The following is a 25,245-nucleotide window of genomic DNA, read 5'->3' on the forward strand; positions in this document are numbered from 1 at the left end:
TTCTTGTCACTCAGCGGGCGCAATTTCAGAAAAAGGTTTGGCAGTAGTTGCCAGCCCTCACCGCGTCTACTTGGTGATTTTAAAACTTGATCTAAAATAGGAGCCCTCGTCTAGCACCTCCGTTCGGTGTTGCTCGGGTGTTACATAAATTTTTTCTATCAGCGCAAATCCCCAAATGAATTCCTACCCTTGGACTCTCTCTTAGATCACCTTACTCGATCTATCGACCGACGCAATTACGGAAGAGACTTGGCAGCAGTTGCCATTCTACAGTGCGTATGTTTAGCTATTTTGAAGTTTATCTAACGGTGAGCCCTTGTCTAGAAATGATGTGGGTGCTTGGTGCTCTAGACATTTTTTGTGTGCCTATCGTGGCTACAATGGGAGAGGTGGTTGTTGCGAGCCTCTCCCGTGCCCCTCTCATTGATTCAATGCCAGTGTTAAGGCGGATGGATATGTTAGATTTTGAAATGGTGGAGGCCGACGTTGAATCAATTAGAGGGGCATGAAGCCCACCCTCGAGGTGCTATTCCTTGACTCTCCTTTAGATCATGTTTTCTTGACACTCAGCTGGTGCAAATTCAGAAAAAGGTTTGGCAGTGGTTGCCAGCCCTCATCGTGTCTACTTGGTGAATTTTAAAACTTGATCTAAGACAGGACCCCTCGTCTAGCACCTCCTTCTGGTGTTGCTTGGGTATTGCTTAATTTTTTGTTATCGGCGCGAATCTCCCAATGAATTCCTACCCTTGGACTCTCTCGTAGATCACCTTCTTCTATCACTTGATCGACGCAATTACGGAAGAGACTTGGCAGCGGTTACCATTCTACAGCGCGTCTGTTCCGTGATTTCTAAGTTGATCTAATGGTGAGCCCTTGTCTAGCCATGAGGTGGGTGGTTGGTGCTCTAGAAAAAAATTTTGTGTGCCAATCATGGCTACAATGGGAGAGGTCATTGTTGTGAGCCTCTCCCGTACCCCGCTCATTGATTCAACACCTGTGTCAAGGCGGATGGATATTTCAAATTTTGAAATGGTGGACGCTGACGTTGAATCAATTAGAGGGGCATGAAGCCCACCCTCAAGGTGCTATTCCTAGACTCTCCTTTAGATCATTTTTTCTTGTCACTCAGTTGGTGCAATTTTGGAAAAAGGTTTGGCAGTGGTTGCTAGCCCTCACCGCGTCTACTCGATGATTTTAAGACTTGATCTAAAACGGGAGCCCTTGTCTAGCACCTTCATCCGGTGTTGCTCAGGTATTGCATAAATTTATGCTATCAGCACAAATCCCCCAATGAATGCCTACCCTTGGACTCTCTCTTAGATCACCTTCCTCGATCCCTCGATCGACGCAATTATGGAAGAGACCTTGCAGCGGTTGCCATTCTACAGCGCATCTGTTCAGCGATTTCAAAGTTGATCTAATGACGAGCCCTTGTCTAGCCATGAGGTGGGTACTTGGCACTCTAGCAATTTTTTGTGTGCCTATCATGGCTACAATGGTAGAGGTAGTTGATGCAAGCCTCTCCCATGCCCCTCTCATTGATTCAACACCGGTGTCAAGGCGGATGGATATGTTAGATTTTGAAACGATGGACATCAACGTTGAATCAATTAGAGGGGCATGAAGCCCACCCTTGAGGTGCTATTCCTTGACTCTCCTTTAGATCATGTTTTCTTGACACTCAGCCGGCACAATTTCAGAAAAAGGTTTGGCACTGGTTGCCAGCCCTCATCGCATCTACTTGGTGAATTTTAAAACTTGATCTAAGACGGGAGCCCTCATCTAGCACCTCCATCCGGTGTTGCTCGGGTATTGCTTAATTTTTTTCTATCGGCACAAATCTTCCAAGGAATGCCTACCCTTAGACTCTCTCTTAGATCACCTTCTTCGATCACTCGACTGACACAATTATGGAAGAGACTTGGTAGCGGTTGTGACTCTAAAGTGCGTCTGTTCAACTATTCCAAAGTTGATCTAATGGCGAGCCCTTGTCTAGCCATGAGGTGGGTGGTGGGCACTCTAGCAAAATTTTTTGTGTACCTATCACGGCTATAATGGGAGAGGTTGTTTCCATGAGCCTCTCATGTGCCCCCCTCATTTATTCAATGCTAGTGTCAAGGTGGATGGATATGTCTAATTTTGAAATGGTGGACGCCGACGTTGAATCAATTAGAGGGGCTTGAAGTCCACCCTCGAGGCACTATTCCTGGACTCTCCTTTAGATCATGTTTTCTTGTCACTCAACTAGAGAAATTTCAGAAAAAGGTTTGGCAGCGGTTGCCAGCCCTCACCGTGTCTACTTGGTGATTTTAAAACATGATCTAAAATGGGAGCCCTCGTCTAGCACCTCTGTCTGGTGTTGCTTGGGTGTTGCATAAATTTTTGCTAACAACACGAATCCCCCAATGAATGCCTACCCTTGGACCCTCTCTTAGATCACCTTCTTCAATCACTCAACCAACATAATTATGGAAGAGACTTGGTAGCAGTTGCCATTCTACAGTGCGTCTGTTCTGCGATTTTGAAGTTGATCTAATGGCGAGCCCTTTTCTAGCCATGAGGTGGGTGCTTGGCACTCTAGCAATTTTTTGTGTGCCTATCACGGCTACAATGGGAGAGTTTATTACTGCGAGCCTCTCCCGTGCCCCCCTCATTGATTCAACGCTGGTGTGAGGGCGGATGGATATGTCAGATTTTGAAATGGTGGATTCTGACATTGAATCAATTAGCAGGGCATGAAGCCCACCCTCAAGGTGCTATTCCTGGACTCTTGTTTAGATCATGTTTTCTTGTCACTCAGCTGGTGCAATTTTGGAAAAAGGTTTGGCAGCTATTGCCAGCCCTCACCGCGTCTACTCAGTGTTTTTAAAACTTTGTCTAAAATGGGTACCCACGTGTAGCACCTCCATCTGGTGTTGCTCAGGTATTGCATAAATTTTTTCCATCGGCACGAATCCCCCAATGAATGCCTACCCTTGCACTCTCTCTTAGATCACCTTCTTCAATCTCTCAACCGATGCTATTACGGAAGAGACTTGGCAGCGGTTGCCATTCTATAGTGCGTCTATTTAATGATTTTGCAGTTGATCTAATGGTGAGCCCTTGTCTAGCCATGAGGTGGGTGCTCGGTGCTCTGGCAATTTTTTGTGTGCCTATCATGGCTACAATTAGAGAGGTGGTTGCCGTGAGCCTCTCCCTTGCCCCCCTCATTTATTAAACGCCAGTGTCAAGGCGCATGGATATGTTAGATTTTTTAACGGTAGATGCCGACGTTGAATCAATTAGAGGGGCATGAAGCCCACCCTCAAGGTGCTATTCCTCGACTCTTCTTTAGATCATGTTTTCTTGTCACTCAGCTGATGCAATTTTGGAAAAAGGTTTGGCAGCGATTGCTAGCCCTCACCACGTCTACTTGGTGATTTTAGAACTTGATCTAAAATGGGAGCCCTCGTCTAGCACGTCCATCCTGTGTTGCTCGCTTATCGCATAATCTTTTGCTATCGGCGTGAATCCCCCAACGAATGCATAGCCTTTGACTATTTCTTAGATCACCTTCTTCGATCACTCGACTGACATAATTACGGAAGAGACTTGGTAACGGTTGCCATTGTATAGCACATCTGTTCAGCAATTTCAGAGTTGATCTAACGGCGAGCCCTTGTCTAGCCATGAGGTGGGTGCTGGGCGCTCTAGCAATTTTTTGTATACCTATCACGGGTACAATGGGAGAGGTGGTTTTCGTGAGCCTCTCTCGTGCCCCTCTCATTTATTCAATTCTGGTGTCAAGGTGGATGGATATGTCAGATTTTGAAACGGTGGACGCCGACGTTGGATAAATTAGAGGGGCATGAAGGCCACCCTTGAGGTGTTGTTCCTGGACTCTCCTTTAGATCATGTTTTCTTGTCACTCAGCTGGCACAATTTTGGAAAAAGGTTTGGCAGTGGTTGCCAGCCCTCAACACATCTACTTGGTGATTTTAAAACTTGATCTAAAATGGGAGCCCTCGTCTAGCACGTCCGTCCGGTGTTTCTCGGGTATCGCATAATTTTTTGCTATCGACGTGAATCCCCCAATGAATGCATAGCCTTGGACTGTCTCTTAGATCACCTTCTTCGATCACTCAACCAATGCAATTATGAAAGAGACTTGGCAGCGGTTGCCATTCTACAGTGCATCTATTCAGCGATTTCAAAGTTGATCTAATGGCGAGCCCTTGTCTAGCCATGAGGTGTGCGCTGGGCGCTCTAGCAATTTTTTGTGTGTCTATCGTGGCTACAATGGGAGAGGTGGTTGCCATGATCCTCTCTCGTGTCCCTCTCATTGATTCAACATTGGTGTCAAGGTGGATGGATATGTTAGATTTTGAAACGGTGGATGCCGACGTAGGATCAATTAGAGGGGCATGAAGGCCACCCTCGAGGTGTTGTTCCTGGACTCTCCTTTAGATCATGTTTTCTTGTCACTCAGCTGGCACAATTTCAAAAAAAGCTTTGGCAGCAGTTTCTAGCCCTCACCACGTCTACTTGGTGATTTTAAAACTTGATCTAAAATGGGAGCCCTCATCTAGCACCTCCGTCCGAATTTGCTCGGGTATTGCATAAATTTTTGCTATCGGCGTGAATCCCCCAACGAATGCCTACCCTTGGACTCTCTCTTAGATCACCTTCTTCAATCACTTGATCGACACAATTACGTAAGAGACTCATAGTGCTTACCATTCTATAGCGCGTCTGTTCAGCAATTTCAAAGTTGATCTAACGGCGAGCCCTTGTCTAGCCATGAGGTGGGTGCTCGGTGCTCTAGCAATTTTTTATGTGCCTATCGCAGCTACAATGGGAGAGGTGGTTGCCATGAACCTCTCCCGTGCCCCTCTCATTTATTCAATGCTGGTGTCAGGGTAGATGGATACGTCAGATTTTGAAATGGTGGATGCCAAAATTGAATCAATTAGAGGGGCATGAAGCCCACCCTCAAGGTGTTATTCTTTGACTCTCCTTTAGATCATGTTTTCTTGTCACTCAGCTTGCGCAATTTTGGAAAAAGGTTTTGGCAGCAATTGCCAGCCCTCAACATGTCTACTCGCTGATTTTAAAACCTGATCTAAAATGGGAGTCATTGTCTAGCACCTCCATCCAGTGTTGCTCGAGTATTGCATAAATTATTTCTACCGGCACAAATCCCCCAATAAATGCCTACCCTTGGACTGTCTCTTAGATCACCTTCTTCGATCACTCGATCGACGCAATTACGAAAGAGACTTGGCAGCGGTTGCCAGTCTATAGTGCATCTGTTTAGTAATTTCAAAGGTTGTCTAATGGCAAGCCTTTGTCTAGCCATGAGGTGGGTGTTTGGGTTTTGAATATTGGCACCAGCACCATTTCTATTGGAAGGGCCATGAAGCCATCCTGATTTTACTATGCGAGGGCTCTCTCCCCAGAGTCATTCTCTTTGCAACAACTTCTTTGGCGCAAATTTTTTGGAATGGTTTGGTAGTAGTTGTCATTTTAATGGTGCCGTTGTGGTGGTTGCCTAGGCAACGATCTGAAGGGCAAGTCGTTGCTTAGCAATTGGGCTGCGGATCACGAGTGACAAGGGAGCCTTTGTTATCGGAAGCTCCCCGTGGCCATTCGATGAGAAGATCCATTTCTTGTGTGAGCAAGGATGAATGCAGCCTCATATTCCAAACAAAATCAACGACATCGGATCTATATATAAGAGCGAAATAAAGTAGCAGCCTGTTTGCTATGCGTGACTCCCCAAAGTTGCTCTTCTTTCTCACTCCATTGGCAAAAATTTGCGAGTTGTTCGATAGTGGTTATTATTCCAATGTGTCATTGTGGTGATCTCAAGAGTGATGCTAATGATGGGAGCTTGTGTCTAGCATTTCCGATGATTGTGCATGTGAGTAGGGGAGCTTCTCTTATCGAAACCTCTCCATGGCCTTTGAATATAGACCCAGTGTCGACGATATCGATGGATACTAGCCCTAGATTCTAAATTTGTTCACAGCTAACATTGGTTTTTGTGAGAGATGGGTATGAAAGCACATTCGGATTTCTACACGAGAGCTTCCTAAGGTTTCCTCTGTGCAACTCAATCGGCACAACATTGGGAATCATTTGACAGTGGCTATTGCTCTAATGTGTCATCGGGATGTCTTGGAAAGTGGTCTTTCAAGGTCGAGCTCACGTCTAGCACTTGGATTGTGCATCGTCACAAGTGAATGGGGAGATCTCTCTGTGAATGGTGGCATGGTGATTGCAAGAGAAAATTGACTTAATCGGAGCATTGGCCTTAAGCCATTGTGACCGCCTTGCAATTTCTCTTTAATTGCAACCTATGTTTGCATAGTTGTAGAGTTTGCATGTAAGATAGGCCTTGTTCTTGACAGTTTGAGGAGATGACCTCTGGAACTTTTGGATTGGGCCCCTTCAAGGTGAAATTCATCTAGTTGATCAAATGAAGCTCGATGTGCTTGTATCTACTCCAAGACGGTAATGATGGTCATTAGAATCTATGATGGTGAGTATATCCCATTCGGTAATTGCAATGGCGAAGCTGGTGGGAAGTACTTGTTGCTTTGTTTTGTTGGATACCCCATATGTAGGTGTCTGAACGGCTTGCAACACACTGCACATTTGGTGTTCGATTCTAAGATGTGCTAGTTGCTGAGTGTATGGAGTTGTATCTTTTAGCCAAGGGCTTCATCTCTTGGCACGTTCTATCATTGCATTTTTATCCTACCCGGACGACAAGAAGGAAAGAGATGGTTGCACGGGTAGAGTGTTGGGATTGAGAGGGGGGCCGGCGAAAGGTTTGGTTGTCGCATAATTTATTCGATAGTGCATTCTCAGTGTGTGCTCGCCTCTTTACTATCTCAACCTATAGAAGTGCATGGCACTGTCATGACAGCTTTTGTGGTCTAGGCCAGTAGAAGTGTAGAGTATTACAGATAATTTTTGTTTGGATGCAGAAACTCTCCATGCCCTATCCTACCCGTGCGATCCGAATGGCTGTGGCTCATGGGTTCTATAGGAGATACTCTTCTTCAGCTTCCCCCTAAAGAGAGAATTTAGTGTTTGCATTGTGTGGACAAAAAGCCCAAGGCATTTCATCTCTCTTTAGATGCAAAATTCTGGGAGGGCTTGTCGAAGTATGGCCGTTTGTACGGGGTGCACCAAAAAGCATGTAGGGGTTATATGCCTAGGAAATGGATGTCTCTGAGTATCCTTACTTGGTCACATGTGCGGTGTACATCTTTGCATTATGACTCTGCTGCAAGCATTTGTAATTTGAGTATTTTGGGGGAACGGGTTTCGTACGAGATGTTCTTCTCAGGCTCCTACAAACCAGAGTGCTTGTCTTTGCAATGCTCCGACAAGTGCAGGACCAACGTGTCTATCTAGGGGAAGAAATCACAAAAATTCTTTTTGTTGAGATGTGTATGTGCATGTGCATGCGATTGAAGCTTGTCCAACAATGCTAGTGTGAGTGTTCACCAGTAGGAACTTTTCATTACCTGCGCTGGTAGATCATGTGTCACGGGGAATGGTTAGCGAGGCTATGCTGGGAAAGGAGATATTTGCCAGAGCTTAGACATGTCCGTGTCTAAGGGTGGGCTCTCATCACCTATAAATGTGTTGAGGGGGTGTTATAGATGATGCCCTTGAGTGGCCTTATAATTGAGGTGGTCACGTGCATAGTGATGCTCCCACCAATCGCATAACTAGTCATGTTTTCGACTCGCATGACCCTTCACCCTTCAGCACAGTGGTCTCCATTGGCACTTCGGCAACCAGCTCTTCATCATGGGAAAATGTTTGTTGTGATCAAGAAGGATTTTTTCTGTGTGGGTGCACCTCAACAGGCATGTAGGAGGCATATGCCTGGGAAATAGATGTCTCTAAGTGGCCTTACAATTGAGGTGGCTATGTGTGCGATGGATCTCGTACAGATCGAGGCTTCTTTCCAAGTACTGGCGACAGCGAGTTCAAAGGTAAAGGGTTCCGTATGGGATGTTCTTCCCAGGTGCCTTTGAATTGAGGCTCCCTGTTTGGCCCTCTCTAGTCGATGATGGGACACTTTCCTCTTGTGTGAAATCTTTGAGCGTTGTGAGTCCTGCATGTGCTGTGAACATCATTCTTGTTGCTTGTGAGGTGGATTGTGTTTGGATGCATGATAGAGTGAATGCAAATTTTGGTTTCCCATCGCAGCGAGCATCCCTTAGCTATAGCAAGTCTTGGGGGTCCCCTCGTTGTTAGAAGCTACCTAGTCGATCCTACCAGTAGTCATATTCTTGTTTCAAAGATTAAGCCATGCATGTCTAAGTATGAACTATTTCAGATTGTGAAACTGTGGATCGCTCATTAAATCAGTTATAGTTTCTTTGATGGTACTTTGCTACTCGGATAACCATAGTAATTCTAGAGCTAATACATGCACCAAATCCTGACTCTCAGAAGGGATGCATTTATTAGATAAAAGGTCAGCGTGGGCTCACCTGCTATTCCGGTGATTCATGATAACTCGACGGATCACACGGCCTTTGTGCTGGTGACGCTTCATTCAAATTTCTGCCCTATCAACTTTTGATGGTAGGATAGAGGCCTACCATGGTAGTGATGGGTGACAGAGAATTAGGGTTCAATTATGAAGAGGGAGCCTGAGAAATGGCTACCACATCCAAGGAAGGCAGCAGGCGCGAAAATTACCCAATCTTGACACGGGGAGGTAGTGACAATAAATAACAATACTCGGCTCATCAAGTCTGGTAATTGGAATGAGTACAATCTAAATCCCTTAATGAGGATCCATTGGAGGGAAAGTCTAGTGCCAGCAGCCATGGTAATTCTAGCTCCCATAGCGTATATTTAAGTTCTTGTAGTTAAAAAGCTCGTAGTCGGACCTTGGGTCGTCACGATCAGTTTTCCTTCTAGGTGTGCACTGGCCCTCACGTCCCTTCTGCTGGCGGCATGTTCCTAGCGTCAATTGGCTAGGTCACAGTTCTGGTGCCATTACTTTGAAAAAATTAGAGTGCTCAAAGCAAGCCTACGCTCTGAATACATTAGCATGGAATAACACGATAGGAGTCTGGTCCTGTTCCATTCGCCTTCAGGACCGAAGTAATGATTAATAGGGACTGTCGGGGGCATTCATATTTCATTGTCAGAGGTGAAATTCTTGGAATTATGGAAGCTGAACCACTGCGAAAGCATTTTCCAAGGATGTTTTCATTAATCAAGAATGAAAATTGGGGGCTCAAAGACGATCAGATACCATCCTAGTCTCAACCATAAACGATGCTGACCAGGGATCGACGGATGTTGCTCTAAGGACTCCGCCAGCACCTTCTAAGAAATCAGAGTGTTTGGGTTCTGGGGGGACTATGGTCGCAAGGCTGAAACTTAAAGGAATTGACGGAAGGGCACCACCAGGAGTGGAGCCTACGGCTTAATTTGATTCAACAAAGGGAAACTTACTAGGTCGAGACATAGTAAGGATTGACAGATTGAGACCTCTTTCTTGATTCTATGGGTGGTGGTGCATGGTCGTTCTTAGTTGGTGGAGCAATTTGTCAGGTTAACTCCATTAAAGAATGAGACCGCAGCCTGCTAACTAGCTACGCGGAGGTTCCTCTTCATGGCCAGCTTCTTAGAGGGACTATGGCCTCCTAGGCCATGGAAGTTTGAGGCAATAACAGGTCTATGATGCCCTTAGATGTTCTGGGCCGCACACACGCTACACTGATGAAACCAATGAGTTTCTCTCCCTGGCCCAAAAGGTTTGGGAAATCTTGCCAAATTGGATCATGATGGGGATAGACCATTGCAATTATTGATCTTCAACAAGGAATTCCTAGTAAGCTCGAGTCATCAGCTGGCATTGACTACATCCCTGCCCTTTGTACACACCGCCCGTCGCTCCTACTGATTGAATGATCTGGTGAAGTGTTCAGATCATGGCGACGACGGTAGTTCTTGTCGGCGAAGTCGCAAGAAGTTCATTGAACCTTATCATTTAGAGGAAGGAGAAGTCATAACAAGGTTACTGTAGGTGAACCTATGGTAGGATCATTATCAATTTGAGACCCTAAATCATGTAGGGGATGGAGTTGGCCTCCTTCCTACCCCTAAAATCTTAGAGACGTGTGGACACTTGGCCCTGAAGCGATGTGCTAAACAGCCAAGCTACGGGTCCAGTGTCGTTGAGGTCGAGGGTCACATTGAATGTCGTGATTGAAAGAGTGGATTCCTCGTGGGGCAAAGAAGATACTCAGATGCAATTTGGATTAGGATCGGTGCCTTCAAACGATGTCCATGTCAGAGCAAGAGGTCTCTCCTTGGTTGGAGTTCAGAGGGGGTCCGGGCCTCGTCCCCTATTGAGATTTCATTTTTTGATCGCGTGCGCAGCGCTGTGCCAGGGATCCATCATTTTGACAGTGGCAAGTTGGGACTGTCGCAACCCCCCATTGCCTTGCCCAGGTGTGTTGACTCATCGCTTGGAGCGTTCTATGTTTAGGATGGTTTCACTCGCATGATTTGCAAGGTAGGGGCCCCATCCGCTGACACAGCTCTCCCATGTGTTGACTCCCACCTTTGTGAGGTGATGGGGTGGGGACACACCACAACGTTCCTCGTTGCACCCATGGAGGGTGCTCGAGGTTCGAGATGTGTCAACACCCAACACACGGGTGCATCGCACACCTTAGAAATCCAAAGAACAAAGCGTGAGCTAGTGCCTTGCACGCTTTGGTCACTGAAAGACAAAAACATAACAAAATCATGACTCTCGGCAACAGATATCTCAGCTCTCGCCATGATGAAGAATGTAGCAAAATGCGATACTTTCTGTGAATTGAACAATCTCGTGAATCATCAAGTCTTTGAACGCAAGTTGCGCCCGAGGCCTCGGCCAAGGGCATGTCTACTTGGGCGTCACACAATGAAATTTTTCCCTCCCTAGCGAGGAGCGGAGATGAACGTTCATGTTTTCAAGTGGCATGCGGTCGGCTGAAATGAGTACACGAGGTCCATTGATTTGTCGCAACGAGTGGTGGCTCGCAAAGGTCGACGTTGATTTGTGCTGATTGAATGATTCCTCATGAGGAACTTTATTCTGGGCTTAGCAGCCTACCGTAATGCGGGCATTGCTACATCTCTACCATGTACCCAAGTCAGGTGTGAATACCTGCTGAGTTTAAGCATATCAATAAGCGGAGGAAAAGAAACTTACCAGGATTCCACTAGTAACGGCAAGCAAACTGGGAAGAGCCCAGCATGAAAATTGATGGCCACGTCTATCGAATTGTAGTCTATAGAAGCATACTTAGCGATGGACTAGGCCCAAGTCCCCTGGAAGGGGGCACCGGAGAGGGTGAGAGCCCCGTCAGGCCTGCACCCTGTCGGACCATGAGGCGCTATCGGCGAGTCAGGTTGTTTGGGAATGCAGCCCTAATCGAGTGGTAAATTTTGTCGAAGGCTAAATACAAGCGAGAGACCAATAGCGAACAAGTACCACAAGGGAAAGATGAAAAGGAATTTGAAAAGAGAGTTAAAGAGTGCTTGAAATTATCAAGAGGGAAGCAGATAGAGGTCGGCAATGTACCCCGATCAGATGTGGAATGGTGTGAGCTGGTCTGCCACTCGATTTGAGGGATGTACCAGCATGGGATGTCACGGTGGCATAAGCGCAACCTTCTAGTCGCACAAATATTTCTGTTGTGATGGTAGAGGAGCGAAGTGCATGCCTTTATGATGGGCTCTTGGGCACCTGTGCACTCGTGGTGCTGGCCAGAAGGCTTTCCATCCAACCTATCTTGAAACACGAACCAAGGAGTCTAACATGTGTGCAAGTTGGTGGGTTGGGAAAACCTGCGAGGCGCAAGGAAGCTGACTGGCGAGATCCCCTCTCAGGGAGTGCACCGCCGATCGACCCTGATCTTCTATGAAGGGTTCGAGTGGGAGCACACCTTTTGGGACCCAAAAGATGGAAAACTATACTTGAGCAGGGAAAACCTAGAGGAAACTCTACTGGAGGCCTGCAGCAACCTATTCTCAAACTTTAAATAGGTAAGTCGGCGTGGCTGCTCTGTTGAGCCGCGCCATGAAATCGTGAGCTCCAAGTGGGTCATTTTTGGTAAGCAGAACTGGCAATGCGGGATGAACCAAAAGTTGAGTTATGGTGCCAAATTACGCACTAACCCAGATCCCACAAAGGGTGTTGGTTGATTAAGACAGCAAGATGGAGGTCATTAAAGTCAAAATCCGCTAAGGAGTGTGTAACAACTCACCTGCCGAATCAACTAGCCCCAAAAATGGATGGCACTGAAGCGAACAACCTATACTCGGTCATAGGGGCAAGTGCCAAGCTCTGATGAGTAGGAGGATGTGGGGGTTGTTGGGAAACCTTGGGCATGAGCCTGGGTGGACAGGCCCTCGGTGCAGATCTTGGTGGTAGTAGCAAATATTCAAATGAGAACTTTGAAGACTGAAGTGGGGAAAGGTTCCATGTGAACATCACTTGGACATGGGTTAGTCGATCCTAAGAGATGGGGAAACCCTATTTCAAGGGCGCACCTTGCGCGATCATCAAAAGGGAATTGGGTTAATATTCCCAAACCGGGACGTGGCGGTGGACGACAACGTTAGGAAATTTGGAGACATCGATGGGGGCCCCAGGAAGAGTTATCTTTTCTTTTTAACAACCTGCCCACCCTAAAATCGGTTCAACCGAAGATAGGGTCCAGCGGCTGGAAGAGCACCACATCTCCCGTAGTGTCCGGTGTGCCTTCGATGGCCCTTTAAAATCTAGAGGACCAAGTACCGTTCACGCTCGATCGTACTCATAACTGCATCAGGTCTCCGAGGTGAACAGTCTCTGGTCAATAGAATAATGTAGGTAAGGGAAGTTGGCAAAATGGATCCGTAACTTTGAGAAAAGGATTGGCTCTGAGGGCTAGGCCTAAGGGTTTGTGCCTCAAACTTGTGGGCTGTTGGCAGCCTGCCCAAGCTGCTCGCACGATGAGGACGGGATGTCACGTGCTGATAGGGCGATGGATGCAGGACACCCCCTTCGGAGGGCTTTCCCTAGGTGGTGAACAGTCGACTCAGAACTGGTACGGGCAAGGGGAATCTGATTGTTTAATTAAAACAAAGCATTACAATGGTCCTTGCGGATGCTAACGTAATTTGATTTCTACCCATTGCTCTGAATGTCAAAGTGAAGAAATTCAACCAAGCGCAGGTAAATGGTGGGAGTAACTATGACTCTCTTAAGGTAGCCAAATGCCTCATCATCTAATTAGTGATGCGCATGTATGGATTAATGAGATTCCCACTATCCCTATCTACTATCTAGCGAAACCACAGCCAAGGGAACGGGCTTGGCAGAATCAGTGGGAAAAGAAGACCGTGTTGAGCTTGACTCTAGTCCGACTTTGTGAAATGACTTGAGAGGTGTAGAATAAGTGGGAGCTTTCAAGAACAACTAAAATACCACTACTTTTAACATTATTTTACTTATTCCATGAGGCAGAGATGGGGCAATGCCCCTATTTTTGGCCTTAAGGTGCATCTAGGCACGTCGATCTGGGCAAAAAATTGTCAGGTGGGGAGTTTGGCTGGCGCAGTACATCTATTTAAAGATAACGCAAGTGTCCTAAGATGAGCTCAACGAGAACAAAAATCTCGTGTGGAACAAAAGCATAAAAGCTCATTTGATTTTGATTTTTAGTATGAATACAAATTGTGAAAGCATGGCCTATCGATCCTTTAGACTTTCAAAATTTCAAGCTAGAGGTGTCAAAAAAGTTACCACAGGGATAACTGGCTTGTGGCAGCCAAGCATTCATAGCGACATTGGTTTTTGATCCTTCGATGTCGGATCTTCCTATCATTGTGAAGCAAAATTTACCAAGTGTTGGATTGTTCACCCACCAATAGGGAATGTGAGCTAGGTTTAGACCATCGTGAGACAGGTTAGTTTTACCCTACTGATGATCCACACTGCGATAGTAATTCAACTTAGTACAAGAGGAACTGTTGATTCACACATTTGGTCATCACGCTTGGTTGAAAACCCAGTGGCGCGAAGCTACCATGTGTCCAATTATGACTGAATGCCTCTAAGTTAGAATCCATGCTAGATGTGGTGCATATCTCTCCCTGGCTACATCGCGACCTACAGTAGGGGTGCTCTTGCACTCCCAGGGGCCCATGTCATTGGCCATCTTTGATCAATGCATTAGCCCGTTGGAGCAACCTTGGATATTAATTTCAACTAGTTGGCGAGAAGAATCATTTGCAGATGACTTAAATAAGCGATGGGGTATTGTAAGTGGCAGAGTGGCCTTGCTGCCACAATCCACTAAGATTCAGCCCTCTGTCGCCTTGATTCATAAAACCTTTTTCGACTCTAAGGTGGGTGGGGTTTGTAATTTACGCGAGGGTGAGAAAATCTCCCAAGTGCCAAATTTCAGGTGGGTGGGGTTTGCAAGGTTTCTTTGCGAGGTCATAACAATCACTCAGGTGCCAAATTCTTGGCGGGTGGGGTTTGCAATTTGCGAGGTCGTGAAAAACATTCAGGTGCCAAATTCTCAGCGAGTGGGGTTTGCAATTTTTGCAAGGGTGGAAAAACTCTCCCATGTGCCAAATTTTGAGCGGGTGGGGTTTTGTGAAAATTTTTGCGAGGGCAAAGAAATCTCCCGAGTGCCAAATTCGTAGCAGGTGGGGTTTTGTAAAAATTTCTGCGAGGGCGAAGAGATCTCCCAAGAGCCAAATTCCTAGTGGGTGGGGTTTTCAATTTCTGTCAGGGCAAAAAAATATCCCAAGTGCCACATTCTGGGTAGGTGGGGTTTTGTAAAAATTTCCGCGAGGGTGAAAAAATCTCCCAAGTGCCAAATTTTGGGTGGGTGGAGTTTCCAATTTTTGCAAGGGCATAAAAATCTCCCAAGTGCCAAATTCTGGGTGGGTGGGGTTTGCAATTTTTGTGAGGGCGTAAAAATCTCCCAGGTGCCAAATTTTGGGTAGGTGGGGTTTGTAATTTCTGCCAGGGCAAAAAAATCTCCTGAGTGCCAAATTTTGGGCGAGTGTGAAAAAATCTCTCGAGTGCCAAAGTTTCCTCGAGGGCAAAAAAGTCTTCCAAGTGCAATTACCATGTGGGTCAGGTTTGTAATCAGTGCAATTTAGGGTGGGTCGGGTTTGCAATTTCTGTGAGGGTAGAAAAATCTTCCAAGTCCAAATTTCGGGCGAGCGAGGTTTCGTAATTTCCAAGTGCCAAATTCCAAGCGGCTGGGGTTTGTAAATTTCGCGAGGGCGAAAAAATCTTCCAGGTCCAAATTTCGAGTGGGTGGGGTTTGTAAATTTTCATGAGGGTAGAAAAATCTTCATACTACAAATTCCAGGTGGGTCCCCGAGTTTTGTAATTTTTGCGAGGGCAGATGACTCATGTACGTGATCCAAAATCGATCAACTTATTTTTTTGGTTAACGCCCAAAATTTTGAACTCAAATCGAGTTGGCTACCCTGACTCGAATTGCCTTCAAATTTTTCATATAACCCATGTCACCATGCTCAACTTGATTCTAAGTGCCCCGAGTCATGTACGTGGTCCAAAAGAGGTCAAATTTTTTTTTTTTGGGTTAATGCCCAAAGTTTTCAACTCAAACCATTTTGGCAACCCCGACACAAATCGCCCCAACTACCCCAACCCCGAATCAAACTGCGTCAAGCCTTAACTGCCTCAAATTTTTTTGCACGACTCATTTCACCGTGCTCGACACAATTCTAAGCGCGTCGAGTCATGTGTGTGATCGAAAGGCGGTCAACTTTTTTTTGGGTTAACGCCCAAAGTTTCAACCCAAGTTGTGTCGGCAACCCTGACTCGTATCGCCTCAAGCCTTAACCGCCTCCAGTTTTTTTGTAGGACTCATGTCACCATGCTCGACTTGGTGCCCCGAGTCATGTATGTGATCCAAAAGTGGTTAACTTCTTCCTTCTTTGGTTAACACCAAAAGATTTCAACCCGAATTGTGTCAGCAACCCTGACTCAAATCGCCTTGAGCCTTAATCGCCTAAAAAAATTTCAAACTTCTCATGTCACTGTGCTTGACTTGATTCTATGCACCCCAAGTCATGTACGCGATCCAAAAGTGATTAACTCTTTTCTTGGCTAACGGCCAAAGTTTTTGAATCAACTCAGCTACCCCGACTCGAATTGCCTCGAGCCTTAACTGCTTCTATTTTTTTTCTCGCTCGATTCATGTAACCACACTCACCTTGATTCTGAGTGGCCCGAGTCACTTCTGTGATCCAAAATAGGGTAACTTTTTCTTTTTTCTTTTTTTTGTCAAGTCCCAAAGTTTTGAACTCTAATAGAGTCGGATGCCCCAACTCGAGTCGTCTCCAAATTTTTTGCACGACTCATGTCACCATGCTCGACTTAATTCTAAGTGCCCCGAGCCATGTACGTGATCCAAAAGCGGTTAACTTTTTCTTTTTGGTTAACACCGAAAGTTTTCAACCCGACCGACCTCGGCAACCTCGACTCGAAGAACCTCGAGCCTTAATGGCCTTCAATGTTTTTGCATGACTCATGCCACCGTCAACTTTTTTCTCGAATCATGTCACCTAGGGCACCTCGATGCAACGTGACCCGTGCCTTGTGCGCGATCCAAAACCGAGTAACATTTTTTTTTGAACTCCCAAAATTTCATTCTTTTTTGCCTTATGGAGCCTATCATGATCTCTTTTTATAAAGAAAATTCTCAAATCGGATTGTTTCGGCTACCCTACCTCAAATCTGGCTAGCTAGGCGTCAGACCTCGAGTCAGCTCGGCAATACATGAACTGAAACCTGTGCATGGTCCAAAAGCGGGTAACTTGTTTTTTTTTTTTTGCAATGCCCAAAATTTAGTGCTCATCAAGTCACCCCACCAAGTACTCTGACCAAGTTGATTCTTCAAGTGCGCTCATCAAGTCATCCCACCAAGTACTCTCACCAAGTCGACTCTTTGAGTCTGTTCATCAAGTCACCCCATCAAGTACTCTCAGCAAGTCAACTCTTTAGGTCTGTTAATAGAGTCACCCCACCAAGATGACCCTTCAAGTGTGTTCATCAAGTCACCCCACAAAGTTGACTCTTTAAGTTCATTCATCAAGTCACCCCACCAGGTCAGCACAAAAATTACTCTCACCAAGTCAAATCTTTAAGTTCGTTCATAGTGTCACCCTACTAGGTCGGCCCACCAAGTGGACTCTTTAAGTTTTTTCATGAAGTCACTCTGCCAAGTTGGCCCACCAAGTTGACTCTTTAAGTTTGTTCATCAAGTCACCCTGCCACGTCAGCCCACCGAGTACTCTCACCAAGTCAATTCTTTAAGTTTGTTCATCAAGTCACCCCGCCAGGTCGGCCCACCAAGTACTCTAACCAAGTTGACTCTATAGATTTGTTCATCAAGTCACCCCACCCAGTACTCTCCCCAAGTTGACTCTTTAAGTTCGTTCATCAAGTTGCTCCGCCAAGTCGGCCCACCAAGTACTCTCACCAAGTCGACCCGTTTTAAGTTCCGTCATCAAGTCAACCCCGCCAGGCCGGCCCACCAAGTACTCTCACAAAGTTGACTCTTTAGGTTCGTTCATCAATTCACCCCGCCAGCTCGGCCCACCAAGTTCTCTCACCAAGTCGACTCTTTAAGTTCGTTCATCAAGTCACGCCACCAGTTTGACCCACCGAGTACTCTCAAAAATTCGACCCTCTAAGTTCATTCATAAATTCACCCTGCCAGGTCAGCCCACTAATTACTCCCACCAAGTCACACCGCTAGTTTGACCCACCAAGTCGACTCTTTAAGTTTGTTCATCAAGTCACCCGGCTGAGTCGGCCCACCAAGTTGACTCTTTAAGTTCGCTCATCAAGTCACATGACAAGGTCAGCCCATCGAGTACTCTTACCAAGCCAACTCTTTAAGTTTGTTCATCAAGTCACCCCACCAGGTCGGCCCACCAAGTACTCTCACCAAGTCGACTCTTTAAGTTTGTTCATCAAGTCACCCTGCCAAGTTGGCCCACCAAGTCGACTCTCTAAGTTCGTTCATCAAGTCACCCTACCAGGTCAGCACACCAAGTCGACTCTTTAGGTTCATTCGTCAAGGCACCCCACCAAGTACTCTCACCAAGTTGACTCTTTAAGTTCTTTCATTAAATCACCCCGCTATGTCTGCCCACCAAGTACTCTCACCAAGTCGACTCTTTAGGCTCATTCATCAAGTCACCCCGCTAGGTTGGCACACCAAGTGGACTCTTTAAGTTCGTTCATCAAGTCACCCCGCCAGTTCGACCCACCGAGTACTCTCACAAAGTCGACTCTCTAATTTAGTTCATCAAGTGAGCCTGCCAGGTCAGCCCACCAAGTACTCTCACCAAGTCACCCCGCTAGTTCGACCCACCAAGTCAACTCTTTAAGTTCGTTCATCAAGTCACATGACTAGATCAACCCACCGAGTACTCTCACCAAGTCAACTCTTTCAGTTTAATCATCAAGTCACCTCACCAGGTCAGCCCACCAAGTACTCTCACCAAGTGGACTCTTTAAGTTTGTTCATCAAGTCACCCTGTCAGGTCGGCCCACCAAGTCGACTCTTTAAGTTCATTCATCAAGTAAGCCTGCCAGGTCGGCCCACCAAGTCGACTCTTTAGATTCGTTGGTCAAGTCACCCCACCAAGTACTCTACCCAAGTTGACTCTTTAAGTTCCTTCATCAAATCACCCCACTATATCTCCCCACCAAGTACTCTCACCAAGTCGACTCTTTAGGTTCATTCATCAAGTCACCCTACCAGGTCAGCCCACCAAGTGGACTCTTTAAGTTCATTCATCAAGTCACCTAGCTAGGTCGGCCCACCAAGTCACCAAGTACTCTCACCAAGTTGACTCTCTAAGTTCGTTCATCAAGTCACCCTGCCAAGTCGGCCCACCAAGTCGACTCTTTAAGTTCATTCATCAAGTCACCCCACCAAGTACTCTAACCAAGTTGATTCTTCAAGTGTGTTCATCAAGTCACCCGACCAAGTACTCTCACCAAGTCGACTCTTTAACTCTGTTCATCAAGTCACCCCAACAAGTACTCTCACCAGGTCAACTCTTTAGGTCCATTCATCAAGTCACCCCACCAAGTTGTCCCTTCAAGTGCGTTCATCAAGTCACCCCACCAAGTACTCTCAAAAATTTGACTCTTTATGTTTGTTCATCAAGTCACCCCACCAAGTACTCTCACCAGGTCAACTCTTTAGGACCGTTCATCAGGTCACCCCGCCAAGTCGACCCTTGAAGTTCGTTCATCAAGTCACCCCACCAAGTACTCTCGCCAAGTAAACTCTTTAAGTCTGTTCACGAAGTCACCCAACCAGGTTGGCCCACCAAGTCTACTCTCTAAGTCTGTTCATCAGGTCACCCCACCAAGTACTCTCACCAAGTCAACTCTTTACATCCGTTCATCAAGTCACCCCGTAAAGTCGACCCTTTAAGTTCGTTCATCAAGTCACCCCTGTACGTTGACTCTTTAAGTCCTTTCATCAAGTCACCACACCAAGCTGACTCTTTAAGTCCATTCATCAAGTCACCAGAACAAGTACTCTCACCAAGTCCACTCTATAAGTCTGTTCGTCAAGTCACCCCACCAGGTCGGCCCACCAAGTACTCCCACCAAGTCGACTCTTTAAGTCTGTTCATCAGTTCACCCCACCAAGTACTCTCACCAAGTCAATTCTTTAGGTCCGTTTGTCAAGTCACCCCGCCAAGGCGACCCTTTAATTCCATTCATCAAGTCGCCCCACCAAGTACTCTCACCAAGTCGAATCCTTGAGTCCTTTCATCAAGTAACCCCACCAAGTCGACTCTTCAAGTCACCAGAACAAGTACTCTAACCAAGTCAACTCTTTAAGTCCATTCATCAAGTCACCCCACAAGGTCAGCCCACCAAGTACTCCCACCAAGTTGACTCTTTATGTCCGTTCATCAGTTCACCCTGCCAAGTGCTCTCACCAAGTTGACTCTTTAAGTCTGCTCATCAAGTCGAGCCACCAAGTACTCTCACCAAGTCGACTCTTTGAGTGCGTTCATCAATTCACCCCACCAAGTACTCTAACCATGTCAATTCTTCAAGTGTGTTCATCAAGTCACCCCACCAAGTACTCTCACCAAGTTGACTCTCTAAGTCCTTTCATCAAGTCACCCCACCAAGCCGACTGTTTAAGTCTGTTCATTAAGTCACCAGAACAAGTACTCTCACCAAGTCAACTCTTTATGTCCCTTCATCAAGTCACCCCACCAGGTCGGCCCACCAAGTCGACTCTTTAAGTCTATTCATCAATTCACCCTACCAAGTACTCTCCCCAACTAGACTCTTTAAGTTTGTTCATCAAGTCACCTTGACAGGTCGGCCCACCAAGTACTCACACCAAGTCAACTCTTTAGGTTTGTTCATCAAGTCACCCCTAAAAATACTCTCACCAAGTTGACTCTTTAAGTTCATTCATCAAGTCACTCTGCCAAGTTGGCCCACCAAGTTGACCCTTTAAGTTCGATCATCAAGTCACCCCGCCAGGTCGGCCCACCAAGTACTCTCACAAAGTCAACTCTTTAGTTTCGTTCATTGATTCACCCTGCCAGCGAGGCCCACCAAGTTCTCTCACCAAGTCAACTCTTTAAGTTCGTTCATCAAGTCACCCCGCTAGTTTGACACATCAAGTACTCTCACAAAGTCGACTCTTTAAGTTCATTCATCAAGTCACCCGGCTGAATCGGCCCACCAAGTCGACTCTTTAAGTTCGTTCATCAAGTCACGTGACCAGGTCAGCCCATCGAGTCCTCTAACCAAGTCGACTCTTTAAGTTTGTTCATCAAGTCACCTCGCCAGGTCGGCCCACCAAGTACTCTCACCAAGTTGACTCTAAATTTTTTCGTCAATTCACCCTGCTAGGTCAGCCCACCAAGATAACTCTTTAAGTTCATTCATCAAGTCACCCTACCAGGTCGGCCCACCAAGTTGACTCTTTATATTTGTTCGTCAAGTCACCCCACCAAGTACTCTCACCAAGTCAACTCTTTAAGTCCGTTCACAAAGTCACCCAACCAGGTTGGCCCACCAAGTTGACTCTCTAAGTCTGTTCATCAGGTCACCCCACCAAGTACTCTCACCAAATCAACTCTTTAGGTCCGTTCATCATGTCACCCCTAAAGTCGACCCTTTAAGTTCTCTCATCATGTTGTCGCACCAATTCTACTCTTTAAGTCCTTTCAACAAGTCACCCCACCAAGCCAACTCTTTAAGTCCGTTCATCAAGTCACCAGAACAAGTACTCTCACCAAGTCCGCTCTATAAGTCCGTTCATCAAGTCACCCCACCAGGTCGGCCATCCACGTACTCCCACCAGGTCGACTCTTTAAGTTTGTTCATTAGTTCACCCCACCAAGTACTCTCACCAAGTCAACTCTTTAGATCCGTTCATCAAGTTACCCTGCCAAGTCGACCCTTTAATTCCTTTCATCAAGTTGCCCCACCATGTACTCTCACCAATTCGACTCTTTGATTCCTTTCATCAAGTCACCCCACCAAGTAGACTCTTCAAGTCACCAGAACAAGTACTCTAACCAAGTCGACTCTTTATGTCCATTCATCAAGTCACCCCACCAGGTCGGCCCACAAAGTACTCCCACCAAGTCGACTCCTTAAGTCTATTCATCAGATCACCCTGCCATGTACTCTCACCAACTCAACTCTTTAAGTCTGCTCATCAAATCGAGCCACCAAGTACTCTCACCAAGTTGACTCTTTCAGTATGTTCATCAAGTCACCCCACCAAGTACTCTAACCAAGTTGATTCTTCAAGTGCATTCATCAAGTCACCCCAGCAAGTACTCTCACCAAGTCGACTCTTTAAGTCCTTTCATCAAGTCACCCCACCAAGCCGACTGTTTAAGTCTATTCATCAAGTCACCAGAACAATTACTCTCACCAAGTTGACTCTTTATGTCCCTTCATCAAGTCACCCCGCCAGGTCGGCCCACCAAGTACTCTCACCAAGTTGACTCCTTAGGTTTGTTCATCAAGTCACCCTGCCAGGTCGGCCCACCAAGTTGACTCTTTAAGTTCATTCATCATTTTACCCTGCCCAGTCAGACCAACAAGTCGACTCTTTAGGTTCGTTCGTCAAGTCACCCCACCAAGTACTCTCACCAAGTCGACTCTTTAAGTTCGTTCATCAAATCACCCTGCTATGTCTGCCCACCAAGTATTCTCACCAAGTCGACTCTTTAGGTTCATTCATCAAGCCACCCCGCCAAGTCAGCCCACCAAGTGGACTCTTTAAGTTCGTTCATCAAGTCACCCGGCCAGGTCAGCCCACCAAGTCACCAAGCACTCTCGCCAAGTCGACTCTCTAAGTTCGTTCATCAATTCACCCCGCCAGGTCAGCCCACCAAGTTGACTCTTTAAGTTCGTTCATCAAGTCACCCCACCAAGTACTCTAACCAAGTTGACTCTTCAAGTGCATTCATCAAGTCACCCAACCAAGTACTCTCACCAAGTCGACTCTTTAACTCTGTTCATCAAGTCACCCCACCAAGTACTCTAACAAGGTCAACTCTTTAGGTCCGTTCATCAAGTCACCCCACCAAGTCGACCCTTCAAGTGCATTCATCAAGTCACCCCACCAAGTACTCTCACTAATTTGACCCTTTAAGTCTGCTCATCAAGTCACCCCACCAAGTACTCTCACCAAGGCAACTCTTTAGGACCGTTCATCAAGTCACCCCAGAAACTCGACCCTTGAAGTCTGTTCATCAAGTCACCCCACCAAGTACTCTCACCAAGTAGACTCTGTAGGTCCATTTATGAAGTCACCCAACCAGGTCAGCCCACCAAGTCAACTCTCTAAGTCTGTTCATCAGGTCACCCCACCAAGTACTCTCACCAAGTCAACTCTTTAGGTCCGTTCATCAAGTCACCTCACAAAGTTGACCCTTTAAGTTCGCTCATCAAGTCGCCCCACCAAAATTGACTCTTTAAGCCCTTTCATCAAGTCACCCCACCAAGCTGACTCTTTAAGTCCGTTCATCAAGTCACCAGAACAAGTAATCTCACCAAGTCCACTCTATAAGTCCATTCATCAAGTCACCCCACCAGGTCGACCCACCAAGTCGACTATTTAAGTCCGTTCATTAGTTCACTCCGCCAAGTACTCTCACCAAGTCAACTCTTTAGGTTCATTCATCAAGTCACCCCGCCAAGTTGACCATTTAAGTCTGTTCATCAAGTTGCCCCACTAAGTACTCTCACCAAGTCGACTCTTTGAGTCCTTTCATCAAGTCACCCCACCAAGTCAACTCTTCAAGTCACCAGAACAAGTACTCTAACCAAGTCGACTTTTTAAGTCCGTTCATCAATTCACCCCACCAGGTCGGCCCACCAAGTACTCTCACCAAGTCAACTCTTTAAGTTCGTTCATCAAATCACCCCACTATGTCAACCCACCAAGTACTCTCACCAAGTTGACTCTTTAGGTTCATTCATCAAGTCACCTCGCTAGGTCAGCCCACCAAGTCGACTCTTTAAGTTCGTTCATCAAGTCACCCTGCCAGGTCGGCCCACCAAGTCACCAAGTACTCTCACCAAGTTGACTCTCTAAGTTTGTTCATCAAGTTACCCTGCCAATTCAGCCCACCAAGTCAACTCTTTAAGTTTGTTCATCAAGTCACCCGACCAAGTACTCTAACCAAGTTGACTCTTCAAGTGCGTTCATCAAGTCACCCGACCAAGTACTCTCACCAAGTCAACTCTTTAACTCTGTTCATCAAGTCACCCCACCAAGTACTCTCACCAGGTCAACTCTTTAGGTTCGTTCATCAAGTCACCCCACCAAGTTGACCCTTCAAGTGCGTTCATCAAGTCACCCCACCAAGTACTCTCACCAATTTGACCCTTTAAGTCTGCTCATCAAGTCACCCCACCAAGTACTCTCACCAAGGCAACTCTTTAGGACCATTCATCAAGTCACCCCGCCAAGTCGACCCTTGAAGTCTGTTCATCAAGCCACCCCACCATGTAGTCTCACCAAGTCGACTCTTTAGGTCCATTTATGAAGTCACCCAACTAGGTCGACCCACCAAGCTGACTCTCTAAGTCTTTTCATCTGGTCACCACACCATTTACTCTCACCAAGTTAACTCTTTAGGTCCGTTCATCAAGTCACCTCGCAAAGTTGACCCTTTAAGTTCGCTCATCAAGTCGCTCAACCAAGTCGACTCTTTAAGTCCTTTCATCAAGTCACCCCACCAAGCTGACTCTTTAAGTCCGTTCATCAAGTCACCAAAACAAGTACTCTCACCATGTCCACTCTATAAGTCCATTCATCAGGTCACCCCACCAGGTCGGTCCACCAAGTACTCCCACCAAGTCGACTCTTTAAGTTTTTTCATCAGTTCACTCTGACAAGTACTCTCACCAAGTCGACTCTTTGAGTCCTTTCATCAAGTCACCCCACCAAGTCAACTCTTCAAGTCACCAGAACAAGTACTCTAACCAGGTCGAATCTTTAAGTCCGTTCATCAAGTCACCCCACCAGGTCAGCCCACCAAGTCGACTCTTTAAGTCCGTTCATCAGTTCACCCTGCCAAGTACTCTCTCCAAGTCGACTCTTGAAGTCTCCTCATCAAGTCAAGCCACCAAGTACTCTCACCAAGTTGACTCTTTGAGTTCGTTCATCAAGTCACCCCACCAAGTACTCTAACCAATTTGATTCTTCAAGTGTGTTCATCAAGTCACCCCACCAAGTACTCTCACCAAGTCAACTCTTTAAGTCCTTTCATCAAGTCACCGCACCAAGCCGACTGTTTAAGTCCGTTCATCAAGTCACCAGAACAAGTACTCTCATGAAGTCGACTCTTTATGTCCCTTCATCAAGTCACACCCCAGGTTGGCCCACCAAGTCAACTCTTTAATTCCATTCATCAGTTCACCCCACCAAGTACTCTCACCAACTAGATTCTTTAAGTTTGTTCATCAAGTCACCCCACGAGGTCGGCCCACCAAGTACTCTCACCAAGTCAACACTTTAGGTTTGTTCATCAAGCCACCTCACCAAGTACTCTCACCAAGTGGACTCTTTAAGTTCGTTCATCAAGTCACTCCCCTAGGTCGGCCCACCAAGTACTCTCACAGGGTTGACCCTTTAAGGACGGTCATCAAGTCAC

At 46.4% G+C, this 25,245-nt stretch overlaps 2 non-coding genes and 1 pseudogene across 2 annotated transcripts; all 3 read left to right on the plus strand.

Annotated features, from left to right (window-relative positions):
* Positions 1 to 8,266: 8,266 nt before the first annotated feature.
* On the plus strand, positions 8,267 to 10,077 carry LOC149574649 (18S ribosomal RNA; annotated as a pseudogene).
* Positions 10,078 to 10,784: 707 nt separating this feature from the next.
* LOC149574650 (5.8S ribosomal RNA) lies at positions 10,785 to 10,938 on the plus strand. The gene has a single exon (XR_016361304.1). It is a non-coding gene; the product is annotated as a 5.8S ribosomal RNA (ribosomal RNA).
* A 226-nt stretch (positions 10,939 to 11,164) lies between these two features.
* On the plus strand, positions 11,165 to 14,397 carry LOC149574651 (25S ribosomal RNA). Its single transcript, XR_016361075.1, has one exon. It is a non-coding gene; the product is annotated as a 25S ribosomal RNA (ribosomal RNA).
* The last annotated feature ends 10,848 nt before the right edge of the window (positions 14,398 to 25,245 follow it).

The sequence above is a fragment of the Cupressus sempervirens genome, chromosome 2 (assembly GCF_028749045.1).
Source record: "Cupressus sempervirens isolate cs-2001-9-10 chromosome 2, ASM2874904v1, whole genome shotgun sequence".
Lineage (NCBI taxonomy): Eukaryota > Viridiplantae > Streptophyta > Pinopsida > Cupressales > Cupressaceae > Cupressus > Cupressus sempervirens.